Source organism: Mauremys reevesii, linkage group 4 (genome assembly GCF_016161935.1).
Source record: "Mauremys reevesii isolate NIE-2019 linkage group 4, ASM1616193v1, whole genome shotgun sequence".
NCBI lineage: Eukaryota > Metazoa > Chordata > Testudines > Geoemydidae > Mauremys > Mauremys reevesii.
In genome coordinates this window covers 110845804-110861641 of record NC_052626.1, presented here as the reverse complement: position 1 = coordinate 110861641, position 15838 = coordinate 110845804, and the positions used below count along the sequence as shown (strand labels likewise).

The 15838-nt window shown below is 44.1% G+C and overlaps 1 protein-coding gene across 12 annotated transcripts in view; it reads left to right on the top strand.

The window, feature by feature from the left end:
- The window catches only part of TSPAN4 (tetraspanin 4), a 645425-nt gene that overhangs the window by 156348 nt on the left and 473239 nt on the right, over positions 1-15838 (top strand). For 2 of the 12 annotated variants that reach the window (XM_039535291.1, XM_039535293.1), the window contains exon 1: positions 9662-9831. The exons of 7 other annotated variants lie outside the window; for them this stretch is intronic. The gene's annotated coding sequence lies outside the window, so the exon portion shown is untranslated. Of the gene's footprint in view, positions 1-4803; positions 5271-9661; positions 9832-15838 lie in introns of those variants that run through there. 3 more of the 12 variants (XM_039535301.1, XM_039535303.1, XM_039535299.1) reach the window with 3 other exon arrangements.

Sequence of the window (15838 nt, the reverse complement as noted above, 5' to 3'; positions counted from 1 at the left end):
CAGACAACCACTACCACCCTGCATGTGTCTTGGGTTAGACCCCGTACCCAGAGCCTCTTTGTAATCAGTGTGGTTCTATGTGGGTGTCCCCCCATAGTTACTTGCAGAATCAGGGTCAATATTCTGTGCAAGTCCTCACCCCACACTTCTGGCAGAAGATTTCCATTCTGCTCTGGAACACCACCAGCTATGGCAGAACTGGCTTCCCTCTCTACAAGTCTCCCAATGCATTTCTGTTAACACTTCTGCTTTCTGGCTGCTGACTAATCCATATCGCTCTGCCAGTGCATCTCGAGTCCGAGGTCCCCATGTAGCTCTAACAATCCAGCTCCAATTCTGAACTTCAACGCTCCCTGCTACTGCAGTCCTGGGCTGGGACACCACTCCACCAGTGCTTCTCAACACCCTCCCTTCGTGGAAAAAATAATCTTCATTAAAATAAGGGATTAACAGGTCTGAGGACTGATGTCTTCTGTTTAGTCCAAGAGCAGGTAAAGTATGAACAGTGGCAGTACCAGAGTCCCACAGTATCCTTCCAGCATGCCTCAGTCCTGCTTTAGAGGGATCATCTCTGAGGTGAAATTCTGATGTGGGAAGCTCATCCATTAGGAGATCATTTTACATAGGCCACCCAACAGGAATTGGGATGGAACAATTCTTTGTATTTGGTATCGGTGTGAGCCAAATTCAGTGACATGAGGTGAATGACTGCATCTATCATGACTGATCTCCTGAACCATCCTTCCTGCACTCTTTAATTTTTCTTGTCTTGTAAAATAACATACATTTGCAAAAGAGTCTAGCCAACGAATGTGTTTTCTCATCAAGCCCATGGCAAATACGAGACATCTCAGCAGGCACCCTCAGGAATTAGGAATTGATTGATTGTCTCTAGTAATTATCTTTTCAGCCATCCAAAAGCACAAAAAATGAGTTAGTGTTGATGACTGGAGTTATTTAAAGTAACTGTGTTTAAAACACTGAGCCTTTGGGGATTGTGTTGATTAAGAGAGAGATCTGCCAGATGTTTCAGGTACAGGGGATGTCGAGAAGGGATTAATTAATATTTTGACAAAAATTGAATTTTTCAGTATCTATGGGTTTGGGGCATGGAAAAGTCAATAATTCCTAATGTGAAGGGTTCGAAGAAACAAGCATTGCTGAAAAAGTTGTATTAATGACTTTGAAAATTAACTCCTGTCATCACTTTGATTAGAGTCTGAAATCTTGTGATATTCAAAGTACCTTGTGAGATATCCTGACATCACACAGCATCTTTCTCTACCGTGTATCTGAGATACAGGTAGGGCCCCGATTACCCCAGTATATGAGCACGTCACAATCTTTAATGTATTTTAGTCTCACAACATCCCTGGGAGGTAGGGAAGTTCTCTTGTTTCCATTTTGCAGCTGGGCACAGAGATATTGTGACTTCTTCAAGGTGACACAGGAAGTCTCTGTCAGTTCCCAAGTTCCAAGCTAATACCCCTAACCACACATTACTTGATGGACTTACTATGTGGTGTGATATCCTGTGATAACCTGCACTACCTCCTGCCATCACTCCCCATCTCTTCAGTTGGATTCTGTCTGCTTAGGTGCTGCATTTTCAGGTGTCCCTATATGTGTTTGAACAATGCATGTCCATGCAGTGTAGCTGTTATTAAAGGTGCACTATTATCTACAATTATAGTTACTCAAGATCTGGTACTAAGATTGATCTTTGAGATGGACCGACTGCCACAGGACACTGGGAAAGGTATTTTAACTTTAAATGCAGCAGATTAATTTGCCGGGTATTCTTTTTTAAAACTTCCTTCTTCTATGTGAAGTGTTCTCCTTTAACAGTTGCCAGTCTTGTTTATTTTGTTAAATATGACATTCCCCCTCTGAGCTTTCATTGTCTGGGAAACTGTTTGTAGGCTCTTGGAGTCTTTTGAGTCTAGACGTACCTCTTTGGTATGCAATGTCTTCGAGTCAGCGGTATCATTAGGGAAAGTCACCCTTTGATGGTGGATTTCTTAAATGCGTCCTCAGTGAAGCTTTGAAAACTGGTGATACTTTACCTCTCTGTCATTTGTCTTCACTTTATCTGATGCAAAAGACTATTCTGCAGAGGGCAGAAAATGTGTTTCATAAAGGATTTTGAAAGTTGGCTTCATGCCGAGTTGGAATGAAACCCAAAAGTTTTTAAATCTTCTGTGAAGGAAAATTCTGGGAGGAAAAAAGGGAGATTTATCAAATGTTTTGTTTTGATGGAATTGAAACATTTCATTTAGATTTTGACTTTTTACAAATGTATTTTATAACTTCAAATGTTTTAAAATGGAAACAAAGTAATTTCAAGACAAAAAATTGAAATAATTCTTTCTGAAAATGTCAAAGCAGGAGGTTTTAATGTAGTCAGATCCTTTTTCCCAAAACAAAATTATGGTGAATGTTTTATATTAGCGGAACTGTATATGCCAGTGGAATGTGTTTCAGCCAATTTTTCTCCAACCAGTGCTAGCTGCTATTTATTTGTATTGTGGTAGTGTCTAGAACTTCAGCTGAGATTAGAGTCCCATTGTGCTAAAATAGGCCTTGCCCCAAAGAGTTTATCAACTAACAAGACAAGATAGCTATACCTCAGTTTCAAATATCAAAACATAGAGCAGGGATCGGCTAAAGCCCACTTCATCAGATGCATGGAGTGGGAATACCTACCAAAATTATTTTCCACTCCATGCATCTGATGAAGTGGGTTTTAGCCCACAAAAGCATATGCCCAAATAAATGTGTTAGTCTCTAAGGTGCCACAAAGACTCCTCGTTGTTTTGTTCAGTTGTGGTCTTTGTTTTAAGTGTGAATTTCATGCCTCTCTTACATTCTTTTTTTTCTTTTCTTGTATGACATCTATTAGTGTAGTTTCTGGGCACAACGTGTGTGACTCAGGAACAGACCAAAACAGAGTTACCCCCAAACATGTATCTCATCCACCTCCACTATGCTGATGGATGCAGTGCTCCCTTTGGAAATCAGTCTGTTTCTCTGAATGAGAGAGGATTCCTTTACACCAGAACAGCCCCCAACCGTCAGCCCCACAAGCACTACCCACAGGACAGTGTCTTAAAAATAAATCTCTTACAAGGCAACACTTTGCACTCTCACTGGACCACCTCTTTTTAATATTTAGAAGCTGTGGATATTATTTCTCTAGCACCAAAAGCATGTTGGTGCTTTTCAGGCAAAGTCCCTGCCCCAAGGAGCTAACAATTTAAATAGCTACTATACCTGAATAATAAAATTATTTTAGAGCTACTTGCAGTTCATTGGGTTTCTGGGCTCATGACTCACTTCATACTTACTTACAGCTCTCATGGAGATCCTCTTGCACAGGGGACATTATTAAACCAGCGTGCCTTCTCATTGGACTTTGGAAATCCAGCATGACGTTTGGCATTAACTGGCCCCATTGTTGGCTGTCTCAGAAGAAAGGCCCCAAGAGAGGGACTGGGCTGTGGATTCTGAACTAGCCTCTTGCTTCTGGAATTTCACATTAGAGATGAGGGCATCTTGATTAGGCCAGTGTAGTGACAACTTTACTCCTGAGGGTATTCTGCACCAAAAATTAAAAATTTTGCACACAATATTTTAAAAATTCTGCAAGTTTTATTTGTCAAATAAATGCAGAGGCTCCAGCATGGTGGTGGGGAGCACTGGTCACTGGCTGCACGAAGGTGGGAGATCACACTGCAGCCTCCCTACCCCTGGGACACTGACTCAGTGGTGAGGCTGCACCTGAACCTGGCATAACACAAAGTCTGGGCCTGCCCCAGAAACACTGTGGGGCTCTGTCTCTCTGTGCCAGGCACACCAGGTGTGGGACAGGCAGCTCAACCAGGCAGGATCCAAGTGTGGAGGGGCTCTGTGTGGGGGGATACAAGTGTGGAGTTGAGAGAATTGTGTGTAGGACAAGCTGGGTACAGGAATGATGTGCAGAAATGATGTATCTGTGCTGCTAGGGAGTGGTGCATGGCTGCTCTTGCAGCTTCCCTTTTACTTCCCTTTCAGAAAGTCATTTTTCTGCGGGGAAGCAAAGAAATCTGTGGGGTACATGAATTCTGCACATGCGCAGTGGTGCAGAATCCCCCCAGGAGTACAACTTGCACTTGCACTGCCTGTACTGTACCTGCTCCATGTATAGCAGACATCAGTCTGCAGGAATCTGGCACCTTTTACCTGTACTGAATTCACATTAAAAAATCATTTTCAACTGTTCTCTCGTTTGCTAAGGCCCTGCCTGCCCAGGGCTTTCAAACATGTTTAACGGCTGTATTTAAGTAGTAAGCATAAGTAGTTTAGAAGCCGTTGGCAGGTGTACCTGATGGTGACATAGGCCAAAGACTGTTGCATTTAAGTTAAAAAAAAGAATGCTTGAACACTAGACTCAATTTTGATTTTGGAACGGAGGATAAGTTGGCTGAGTGCTAGGGTAGGGAGGAGGTATTCATAGGGGGGAGTGACTTTCATCTGAGCATATGAGTGATCAAAGCTGGTCCTTGAATTATGCAATATATGACAGTTGTGAAGCAGATAATTTTTATAAAGACAAAATTCAGACTCCTGTAGCGTGCTGACTTCTGCTTACTTGTGAAAATAAACACAATGAAAAGGTGAGCTCTCTGTATGGGGTGTTGGCCCCACCCAGGGTAGAGCAGGTTAAATTAGGCTAATTAACCTGACAGCCTGCACCTGGGGCAGGGCCAGGGATTGAAAGGTTGATGGACAATGGAGAGAGCAGCTGAGAAGGAGCAGGCAAAGCTGGCATAAAGTCAGTAAGTTAGTGTCAGATAGGTACTGCAGGGGAGGTAGTCTGCAGTCATTTTCTGGGAGAAGGGAGTTGGAGCTGAAATTCAGGGAGGTCAGAAGATAAGAGCAGAGTAGTAGGAAGGAGTCTAGGGAAACAGCAACATGGGCGGGGTATAAGCAGACCATAATTGTTGGACATATAGTCCTTGGACTGTAACCTGGAGTAAAGGGTGGACCCACGTCCCCCTACCAGCCCCTGGGAAAGTGGCATAGACTTGACAGTGAAGCCAAAGATGGCCTGGGATAATCATCCAATGGAACTTTGAAACCTGGGAAGGGGAGAACTGTACAGTGACCTGTCTGGAGGGCTAAGTGACAAAGGAGGAGTACCAGAGAGCGAGAGAGAGACCATGAGGCAAGGGAAGGGACATTGGACTGGAGCGAATACTCAGATGCAGCAACAAGGAGGTCCCTTACCGGTGAGTGTACCCTGTGACAGGCTGAAAAAAACGGACAGGGAAATAGAGAAGAAACATTTTGCATGGAGATCAGATTTGCCAAAGGAAAATGTAAGTTCTGCTGGATCTGACCAATGGTCCCCTCCTCAGGGATCCAGGATCTGACAGTGATGCGTGCCAGATGCTTCAGAGGAATGTAGGTGTTGTAAAAGCCCATTAATGCACCACATCATATAACAACATCTTATGGAGAGTACACCTTTCTGACTGCAGCTTGTAAAAAGCTTATGCCCTGAAAGAGGAATCATAACCATTACCCTGTTTATCATAGCTAGCTTAACTGCGCTGCTTTTCTTATTCATATAAATGTTGTATATGATTGACAGTGTTTTGCAATGTCATAAATACATACTTATTGGGCAGCTGTTACTTGTATGTTCATGTAGAACTGTAACATTTTGTATAAATCCTCATGATTACTAATTTCTAACTCTGGTGCTGTGAAGGACCCAACTATAGTAAATTGTGTTGTTTGTGTTCTTTGAAGCTTGTTTAGAAAGGTTTTCTTAGTGCAGTGGTTCTTAACCTTTACTGCAGCCTGCACCTCCTTTGGTTCTCAAAATATGTTCTCGCACCCTTTATCAAAAATCATTGAAGTAGATCAGTTCTTTAAACCTAGATATATTTTTTGTTTGTATATTACAGTAATCGTTAAAAATGGATAATGTTAATAAATACATAGGTTTGATGAAACAAAGTAGTGGTACTTACGTGCCTGTGCTTAATTTGTGTTTTCAATGATTTACCTTCTAAAAAAATCTGTCATGTCTCACACTTCCAGAAAGGGCATCTCGCACCCCCAGGGGGCGTGTGCACCCCAGGTTAAGAACCACTGTATTAGAGGCATATGAAGTTGCTAAATAGCATTCAGTGAGCTAAATGCAATTATTATACTTGCTAATGCTTCTTACTGTAGACACACTTAAATAGAAACAGTTACAAGATGGTTGGCTTTAATAATCTCTTGTATATTTTCTATACCTACTCTCATTAAGTGTCACTTTTTTCCCCCTCAGAGTTTTATAGCACTGCCATTGAATAACCCTCAGTGCATTACTGGGGGTGGTGGTGAGGGTCTCATACTGGAACTATAAGTAACTGTAAGTTGTTCAGATGATCAGATTCCTGGACTAGCCAAACACTCCTACAGGTATAATTCAGCATGTGAGGGCATGGGTGGGGGGAATCTCATTCCATTGTAACTATTAGCAACTGTTCTATCATAACTTTAGTTATTATTTTTCACTTGAACAGTTCAACTGAGAAGGGCCCATTTGGCTAGGCTCTATACAGACATAATGTAAGAGACCCATAACCCTTAGCAATCCACATAGACAAGACAGAAAGGAAGTATTGCGATCTTTGTTTTACATATGAGGAACTGAGGCACAGAGCTTAAGTAATTTGCCCGAAGTCACACCCGGAGTCTGTGGCAGGGTAGAGAATTAAACTTGGATCTCAAGGTTCCTAGTCCAGTGCCTTAACAATAAGACCATCCTTCATTTAGGGCAGCGGTTCTCAAACTGTGGGTCGGGCCCCCTGGGGTCGCTAGGGCTGGCTTAGACTTGCTGGAGCCCGAGCCCCACCACCTGGAGCCGAAGACAAAGTCTGAGAGCTTCAGCCCTGGGCTATGGGGCTCAGGTTACAGGCCCCCTGCCTGCAGCCGAAGCCCTTGACCTTCGGCTTTAGTCCCCCGACCTGGGATGATGGGGCTCGGACTTTGGCCTCCTGACCTGGGGTGGTGGGGCTCAGGTGGGCTCAGTATTCAGTCCCTGCTCATGGGGTTGTGTAGTAATTTTTGTTGTCAGCAGGGGGTTGCGGTGCAATGAAGTTTTAGAACCCCTGCTTTAGGGAGATGAAGAGGAACATTCATGATTTTGTGGAAATAAAGATGTGTTCATTACATTATTCTTGCATGTTCTAAAACGTCAAAGTGTATTCAGCCAGTCACATTGCTTAACATGCTGGGCATTCAATGACTTCTGTTTGGTGATGCCACTGTCTATAGTGGCAATAAAGGGTTGTTCCACTGTCACTTTTGTTGGAAGTAGAGGGGTTGGAGGTATTTAAATATGGCTTAGATATTTTAAAAAATGGTTTCTGATCCAAACTTTCTCGGACACTACCTTCTTTACCTCCTGCCCTTGGGGAGGGCTGGTTTAGAAACCTCTGTAATACAGTTTAGGTATCATTTCCCAGTTGTTTGTATTGCTACTGGATTGCAAAGGATACCCCAAACCCACCCACATATTTCTCCTGTTTCCTCCCCACCTAAACCTTCCTTCTGACCGCATGTCACAGACATAAGCAGGAGGGAGAAGTTCCTTAGAGACAGCCTGTTCGTGCTGCTCTTTAATTGGCACCAGGGAGCTGAGCATGTTGTCAAGCAATGAAAAGACTGGGATCAGAAGTCAAGCCATAGCTCCCATAGGGAGGAAGGATGGTCTTGTCTTTAAGGCCTGGATTCAGTTCCTGTCTTTTGCTACAGTCTTCCCATGTGGTCTTGGGCAAGTTGTTTAATCTCATAAACCCTCAGTTCTCTATATGTAAAATGGTGCTTAATCTTTCTTACCTCACATGGGTGTAAGGGGGGTACATTCATTAGTATATGTGAGGCGCTCAAACACTATGGGGATGGCGATCATATAAGAACCTACGTTTATCACTAGCCACTACGCCACTTTTTCTAAGGGACATCAACTTGGCTTTTAAACTTATGCCTCTAGTTGTTTTTTTTATTATTATTATTATTATTATTATTTTATTTATTTATTATTTGTACTGCAATAGCGCCTAACAGCCTCAGGCCTGTAGTGCTAGATGGCATGCAAATACATAGCAAGAAGACCATCTATTCCAGGGGTCGGCAACCTTTCAGAAGTAGTGTGCCGAGTCTTCATTTATTCACTCTGATTTAAGGTTTCACATGCCAGTCATACATTTTAATGTTTTTAGAAGGTCTCTTTCTATAAGTCTATAATATATAACTAAACTATTGTTGTATGTAAAGTAAATAAGGTTTTTAAAATGTTTAAGAAGCTTCATTTAAAATTAAATTAAAATGCAGAGTCCCCCAGAGCGGTGGCCAGGACCCAGGCAGTGTGAGTGCCACTGAAAATCAGGTCACGTGCCACCTTTGGCATGCATGCCATAGGTTGCCTACCTCTAGTCTATTCCCTGAAGGATTTACAGTCCAAGTGTAAGATGAGAGACAATAGGTGGATTCAGTAAACAACTCTGGGGAGTAAAAGGTAACAGTGAGATGGTTACAGTCAGTGTGGTTGGTGGGGATCCCAGCACATGAGCTCTCCAGGCACTGTTTTTTGTTGTTGTTGTTGTTGTTGTTTTTTTGTAGGCACCTCAGTAGCAGAGAGTTTTAAGGAGAGAGTTGGGTGAGGTCAATGGACTGGCCGTGGAAATTTTACATCGGGCAGCAATGTGAAGGTGGAAAACATTGAGCAATCAAGACTGATATCGTTATTAGGGCAATATTGGGGTTTGTTATCCTAATAACATAGACGTGAGGATCGATAGGGTGGGACTAAACCATCAAGGGCCGTAGAATGAAGATGAATAACTCGTGTTTTATGCTGTGGGGAAGTGGAAGGCAGTAGAGGAATGGAAAGAGGGTAATGTGGTGGAAGCAACAATCTAGGTAATATTTGCTGCAGCATTTGGAATAGATGTAAGGGTGACAAGATGGCATGTGTCAAGGCCAGAGAGGAGGAGGTTGTAGTAATCAAGATGCACAAAGTGGATAGTCTGAGCTTTGCCAGATTTGTGTGTAGAAATCTAGCTCTTTGTGCACTGCAAAGTGTTTTTCCTCCCTTTAAATTGAATTATTTTAACTGTCAGCGAGCACTTGATAATATAATGATCTGTGCTCCAGAGATTTGCTCTTCATATTAGCGTGCTATTGCAGTCTGTGTTGAAGCTAGACAGAACCACTCATCTTTTTGCCTCACAGCCCCTATGGACTCACTTAACTTGCTCACGAGTGGGTCATTAAATAAGAAGAGAGACCTTGTCAGCTGCAAATATTAATATAAATCTCAATGCTTAGTAATACATTTACAAGGGTCGCTGAGTGTCCCTCTAAATTTATAATAGACTCTGTCATTCACAGCTTCTCTGGGATAGAACTACTTGGTTTTGCTTCACTGTCCCCCTAGCCTGAATCCAAACTGTCCAGGAGGTACCCTGTGATACAATTTTTTGGCAGGTACCCTGTCAACTTAGAAACCTCTATTACCTTAGTCTGTATAAAATATTGCCTCCCACTCTGCTGGGGAAATAATGAATCGTGATTGTGATGTCATTGATTCTGGAGTCATATACCTCGAATTTGCATGTTCAGGTGCATCTCAGGTTGGTAGTGACTGAAAGCGGTTACCATCTAATGACCGACTTTTGGCCTGTGTGAATTAAGTTGGTGGTCTCATATCAGTTCCTAGTGAACATGTGTCCACATCACAGAATCCACCACTACAGACGCTACTTGGTGTCACATGCAGGAGTGCAGGTAAGAGGCTGCTCCTTATTTCTTGGCGCAGTCACATGCTGTGGGTTAGGATTACAAAAGATTATACCACTGTCACATGGCATGGGATAATCCCCACAAACTGTAGTGGCATCCCTTACACTTGACACTTCTGAATGGACCATGGAAGCTGAATTACCCTCTCACCTGAGAGTAGGTTCATCAATGACACGTTGGAGGGGAAAAACGAAAGGAAGCTTGTTCTTGCTGCTGCTTGCACTCTTTGCCCTGTACATAAACAGAAGACTTCAGTCTTCTGAGCTGGCGAGCCAGTGCCTTTAACCAACACTAAATTCCTTTTATTTAAAAAGAAACAGAGACTGACAAGCATGAATGGGACTAATTTTTTTTTTAATATTAGAAATTATACAGTGTATCAGTCTTTTGATTGTTAAAGACTGAGATCTCTTCATATGTCATTATGGATACAGAACCATTGTTTTTTTTCTCTCTCTGTTTCTTTCATGTTGTTAAGAAAATACCATGAAATAATTTTGCAAATGGTTAGCTTGGGGAATTAGGGGGCCAAAGACTTAACCCCAAGTGTTTTATATTTTATATTCTGGGGCACATGACTTACAAGGAAAAGCTGAGGGAACTGGGCTTATTTAATCAGTAGAAGAGTAGAGTGAAGGGGATTTGATAGCAGCCTTCAACTACCTGAAGGAGGGTTCCAAAGAGGACGGAGCTAGGCTGCTCTCAGTGCTGGCAGATGACAGAACAAGAAGCAATGGTTTCAAATTGCAGTGGGGGAAGTCTAGGTTGGATATCAGGAAAAACTATTTTACTAGGAGGGTAGTGAAGCACTGGAATGCGTTACCTAGGGAGGTGGTGGAATCTCCATCCTTAGAGGTTTTTAAGGTCAGGCTTGACAAAGCCTTGGCTGGGATGATTTAGTTGGGGATTGGTCCTGCTTTGGGCAGGGGGTTGGACTACATGAGCTCCTGAGGTCTCTTCCAACTTTAATCTTCTATGATTCTATATTGGAGCACATTATGCTGCCACTACACTGCTAGGCCAGCTGTCCACTATTCATTTTTAAAGCTAACTTTGCCTTTAAGACTTTTTATAATTAAAATTGGGTATCTTGGTATGATCCGTGCAGGGCGGCATGTATGTAACCAGGTCTGTGTGGTTTTAGTGCAGATGAAATCCAAAGTTGTGTTTAGTGTTGTGAAATCCAAAATATGTTTGAGATAATGTCAGTGAAATTGAATTCTGTTAGAGAATAATGTCTCCGCTGCTAGATAAAAGACATTGCAAAGCCTTGATGTTCATTTTTAAAGCAGGAGACATTGATCCTGTGACAGAATTCTATTAAGGTGATTTTATTTCTACTCTATGAAATGACTTGTGTACATTTCTTCACTTCATCTGATGAATGTTGGTGCAGAATAAGATGTTGCCCACTCTGTTTTCATTGATGCTATGTTCTGACAGATTTTGAGAATAAATTTATGGCAGGCAGCATGTTGCTAATTACTGACCAGCTGATCGTGACAGTACAGGGTTCCTAGATGTATGGGAACTAGCCAGTTTCTGATAGGCTTTTTTTGTTTAAAATGTAACTTTTATCAGTGAGGCATCCATTGTTCTGAGTGGCTGGCACAGATAGTCTCTATGGGGGCATTGGGCCAATTTCTGGCCTCAGACGTGTGTGCGCAATTCATTGTGATGAAGCTTATGGAAGTTGTGCTCATGACTGTAAAATCAGAATTGCTTCTCATATCTGAGCAAGTCAGTGGTGAATGGTGACAGCTGGTGATCCGGGTCTATGGCCTCAGCATTCTGATCACTGGTACCAAAACTATTGAGTCTCTTTCCTCCTACCACCTTTGTATTGCTTCTAAGTGGAATGCTGTTATAAGGGCCACACACAATCTGCTGAAGCCTTCAGGGAAAGTGAGAGAGCACATGCAGGCACTGCACTATAATTTCAAGGCACAGCATCAAAGTTGGAGATCATCCAAATTGATGTAGGATGTGTGTGTGTGTGTATACCTCTGTTTCCTATGTGATATGGTGGACATGCACAAAATATCTGCTGTTTCTGTTATTACAGAGGCAATATTTACCTCTGGAACTTTTAATGTTACACACCCATGATCCCACAGGACTTCATGGTTGTCACTATGCAGGATATTGTGACCTTTTGAATCTTCATGGTGGGACTATGCATAGGGCTCTTGCATAGGTCCCTAATGCTTTTGGTCACATAGAATCTATGTGTATTCTACTGGGCCTTTGACATGCTGTTGAACCGTTCCAGTTCTCTCTGGTTGAGGGTAATTGTGCATGGACACGCTGACTGGTTAGTTGCAAAATAGGTTCTTAACTTAGGGTTCATGAACTGGTCTCAGGGGATCATGACTACTCTGTTCTTCCCATATCATTAAATGTGAGGGAGTGCTGGGGGTCCTTGTTTGAAAAAGAGGATCCTACTGTGGCAAAAGTGGAGAACCCCTTGCATAATATGTTAAAAGAACATTATTAAGGTTGCAAGGTCAAACACTGAGGAGTTAGGAAATGCCAGATTAAGGTTGCCTGTGCAACCTTAATTTGGCCCGCTTGAATTTCTGATACAGGCCTTAATTACGTAATCATGTAGTATTTTTTTCCACAGGACCCCTGTCTCGTATAGTGCTCAGGGCGGACCTGCTACCAGTGCCAAATGTAATAGAGAGATGACTAGTCTTGTAATTAAGGCATTGGATTATGACTCAGGAGTCTTAAATTCAATTCCTGGCTATCCCCCAAATTCCCTGGGTGGCTCTGGGCAAGTCCATGATTTCTGTGCCTCAGTTCCCTTTATGTAAAATGGTGATCGTACCTCACAGGAGTTTAGGGAGGCAGTCAGCTGTTCTGGAGATGGAGTCCACATAAGAATCTAGATAGAATGATTAAAAACTAATCCCCTTCCCCAGTCTGTGGCCTGGTGTACACTACGAGTTTATACCGAATTTAGCAGCGTTAAACCGAATTAACCCTGCACCCATCCACACAACGAAGCCCTTTATATCGATATAAAGGGTTCTTAATACTGATATCTGTACTCCGCCCCGATGACGGGAGTAGTGCTGAAATCGGTATTGCCATTTCGGATTAGGGTTAGTGTGGCCGCAATTCGACGGTATTGGCTTCCGGAAGCTATCCCACAGTGCACCATTGTGACCGCTCTGGACAGCAATCTGGAGTCGAATGCACTGGCCAGGTAGACAGGAAAAGCCCAGTGAACTTTTGAATTTCATTTCCTGTTTGCCCAGCGTGGAGAGCTGATCAGCACAGGTGACCGCGCAGAGCTCATCAGCACAGGTAACTATGCAGTCTGAGAATCGAAAAACCATGGACTGCACGGGAGGTACTGGATCTGATCACTATATGGGGAGAGGATTCCGTGCTAACAGAACTCCGTTCCAAAAGACGAAATGAAAAAACATTTGAAAAAATTTCCAAGGCCATGGTGGAGAGAGGCCACACCAGGGACTCAGTACAGTGCCGTGTGAAAGTTAAGGAGCTCAGACAAGCCTACCAGAAAACCAAAGAAGCAAACGGAAGGTCCGGGGCAGGGCCGCAAACATGCTGCTTCTACACTGAGCTGTGTGCAATTCTAGCGGGGTCCGCCACCACTACCCCACCCCGACCGTGGATTCCAAGGTGGGGGTAATCTTAGCCATGCCTGAGGATTCTGCGGACGGGGAAGATGAGGAGGAAGACGAGCTTGCAGAGAGCACACAGCACACCGTTCTCCCCAACAGCCAGGAGCTTTTTCTCAGCCTGACGGAATTACCCTCCCAGCCCTCCCAAGGCAGTATCCCAGACAATGAAGCCATGGAAGGGACCTCTGGTGAGTGTACCTTTGTAAATATAAAACATGGTTTAAAAGCAAGCGTTTTTAAATGGTTAATTTGCCCTGAGGACTTGGGATGCATTCGCAGCCAGTACAGTTACTGGAAAAGTCTGTTAACATGTCTGGGGATGGAGCGGAAATCCTCCAGGGACATCACCATGAAGATCTCCTGGAGGTATTGCAAAAGTCTTTGCAGAAGGTTTCTGGGCAGGGCAGCCTTATTCCGTCCTCCATGGTAGGACACTTGACCACGCCATGCATGTAGCAAGTAATCTGGTGGTATTGCATGACAAAGCTAGCAGCATATGGTCCCGGTGTTTACTGTCATTCAAGCAACATCCGCTCTTTATCTTGCTGTGTTATCCTCAGGAGAGTGATATCGTTCATGGTAACCTGGTTGAAATACGGGAATTTAATTAAGGGGACAGAGATGGCCATTCCTACTGGGCTGTTTGCTTGTGGCTGAAAAGAAATCCTTCCCTGCAATTAGCCAAGCAGGGGAAGGGGGGTGGGGGTGGGGGTGATTGGCGCTGAGCTTTTTCGCGTTTGGCTAGCAGGGATCTTCCCTGCTACCAGCCTCGCGGCGGGGGTGGGTGGGTGGCTAGCAGAGATCTTCCATGATACCAGCCACATGGTGGGGGGAGGTGTAAAGCGATCATCCCAGAGAATTGGATGCTGGGGGGGTGGGTTCTGGTGCTGCATGTTAACAGGAAAGAAGCAGCACTCAACTTGCTTTGCTTGCTATTTGGGAAAGGAGGGCGCTGGATATATGAAGGCTGTCATTATTTTGAAATTTTTTTAGTGGCCTTTTCCTTCCCCCCTATCCTCCTCCCAAAGCCCACCCGGGCTACCTTGTCAGTTCTCTCCCTCTTTTTATAATTAATTAATAAAGAATACATGATTTTTAAACGAGAGTGACTTTATCTCTTTAGAAAGCAAGCTGTAATCGAAGCGGGAGGGTGGGTTGCTTACAGGGAATGAGTCAATCAAGGTGGGGAGGGTTCATCAGGGAGAAACAAACACAACAGTCACACTGTACCCTGGCCAGTGATTAAACTGGTTTTCAAAGCTTCTCTGATGCGCACCGCTTCCTGGTGTGCTCTTCTAATCGCCCTGGTGTTTGGCTGCGTGTAATCAGCGGCCAGGTGATTTGCCTCAGCCTCCCACCCCGCCATAAAGGTCTCCCCCTTACTCTCACAGAGATTGTGGAGCACACAGCAAGCAGCAATAACAATGGGGACATTGGTTTGGCTGAGGTCTGAGCGAGTCAGTAATGTGCGCCAGCGCGCCTTTAAATGTCCAAATGCACATTCTACCACCATTCTGCACTTGCTCAGCCTGTAGTTGAACAGCTCCTGACTACTGTCCAGGCTGCCTGTGTATGGCTTCATGAGCCATGGCATCAAGGGGTAGGCTGGGTCCCCCAGGATAACTATAGGCATTTCAACATCCCCAACTGTTATTTTCTGGTCTGGGAAGTAATTCCCTTGCTGCAGCCATTTAAACAGACTAGTCTTCCTGAAGACGCGAACGTCATGAACCCTCCCTGGCCATCCCACGTGGATGTTGGTGAAACTTCCCTTGTGAGCCACCAGTGCTTGCAGCACCATTGAAAAGTACCCCTTGTGGTTTATGTACTGGGTGCCCTGGTGCTCCGGTGCCAAGATAGGGATATGGGTTCCATCTATCGCCCCACCACAGTTAGGGAATCCCATTGCAGCAAAGCCATCCAGTATGACCTGCACATTTCCCAGAGTCACCACCTTTCGTAGCAGCAGCTTAGTGATTGCTTTGGCTACTTGCATCACAGCAGCCCCCACAGTAGATTTGCCCACTCCAAATTGATTCCCGACTAAGTGGTAGCTGTCTGGCGTTGCAAGTCATAAAGTTCCATGAAAGTGCCCTTACACATGCGAAAGTTTCGCTGCCACTGGGAATCGTCCCACACCTGCAACACAATGCGGTCCCACCAGTCTGTGCTTGTTTCCCGGGCCCAAAATCGGCGTTCAATGGCTAGAACCTGCCCCATTACCAGCATGATCTCCAATGCGCCGGGGCCCGCAGTTTGAGAGAATTCTGTGTCCATGTCCTCATCTCTCTCGTCACCGCTCTGTCATAGCCGCCTCCTCCTCGCCTGGTTTT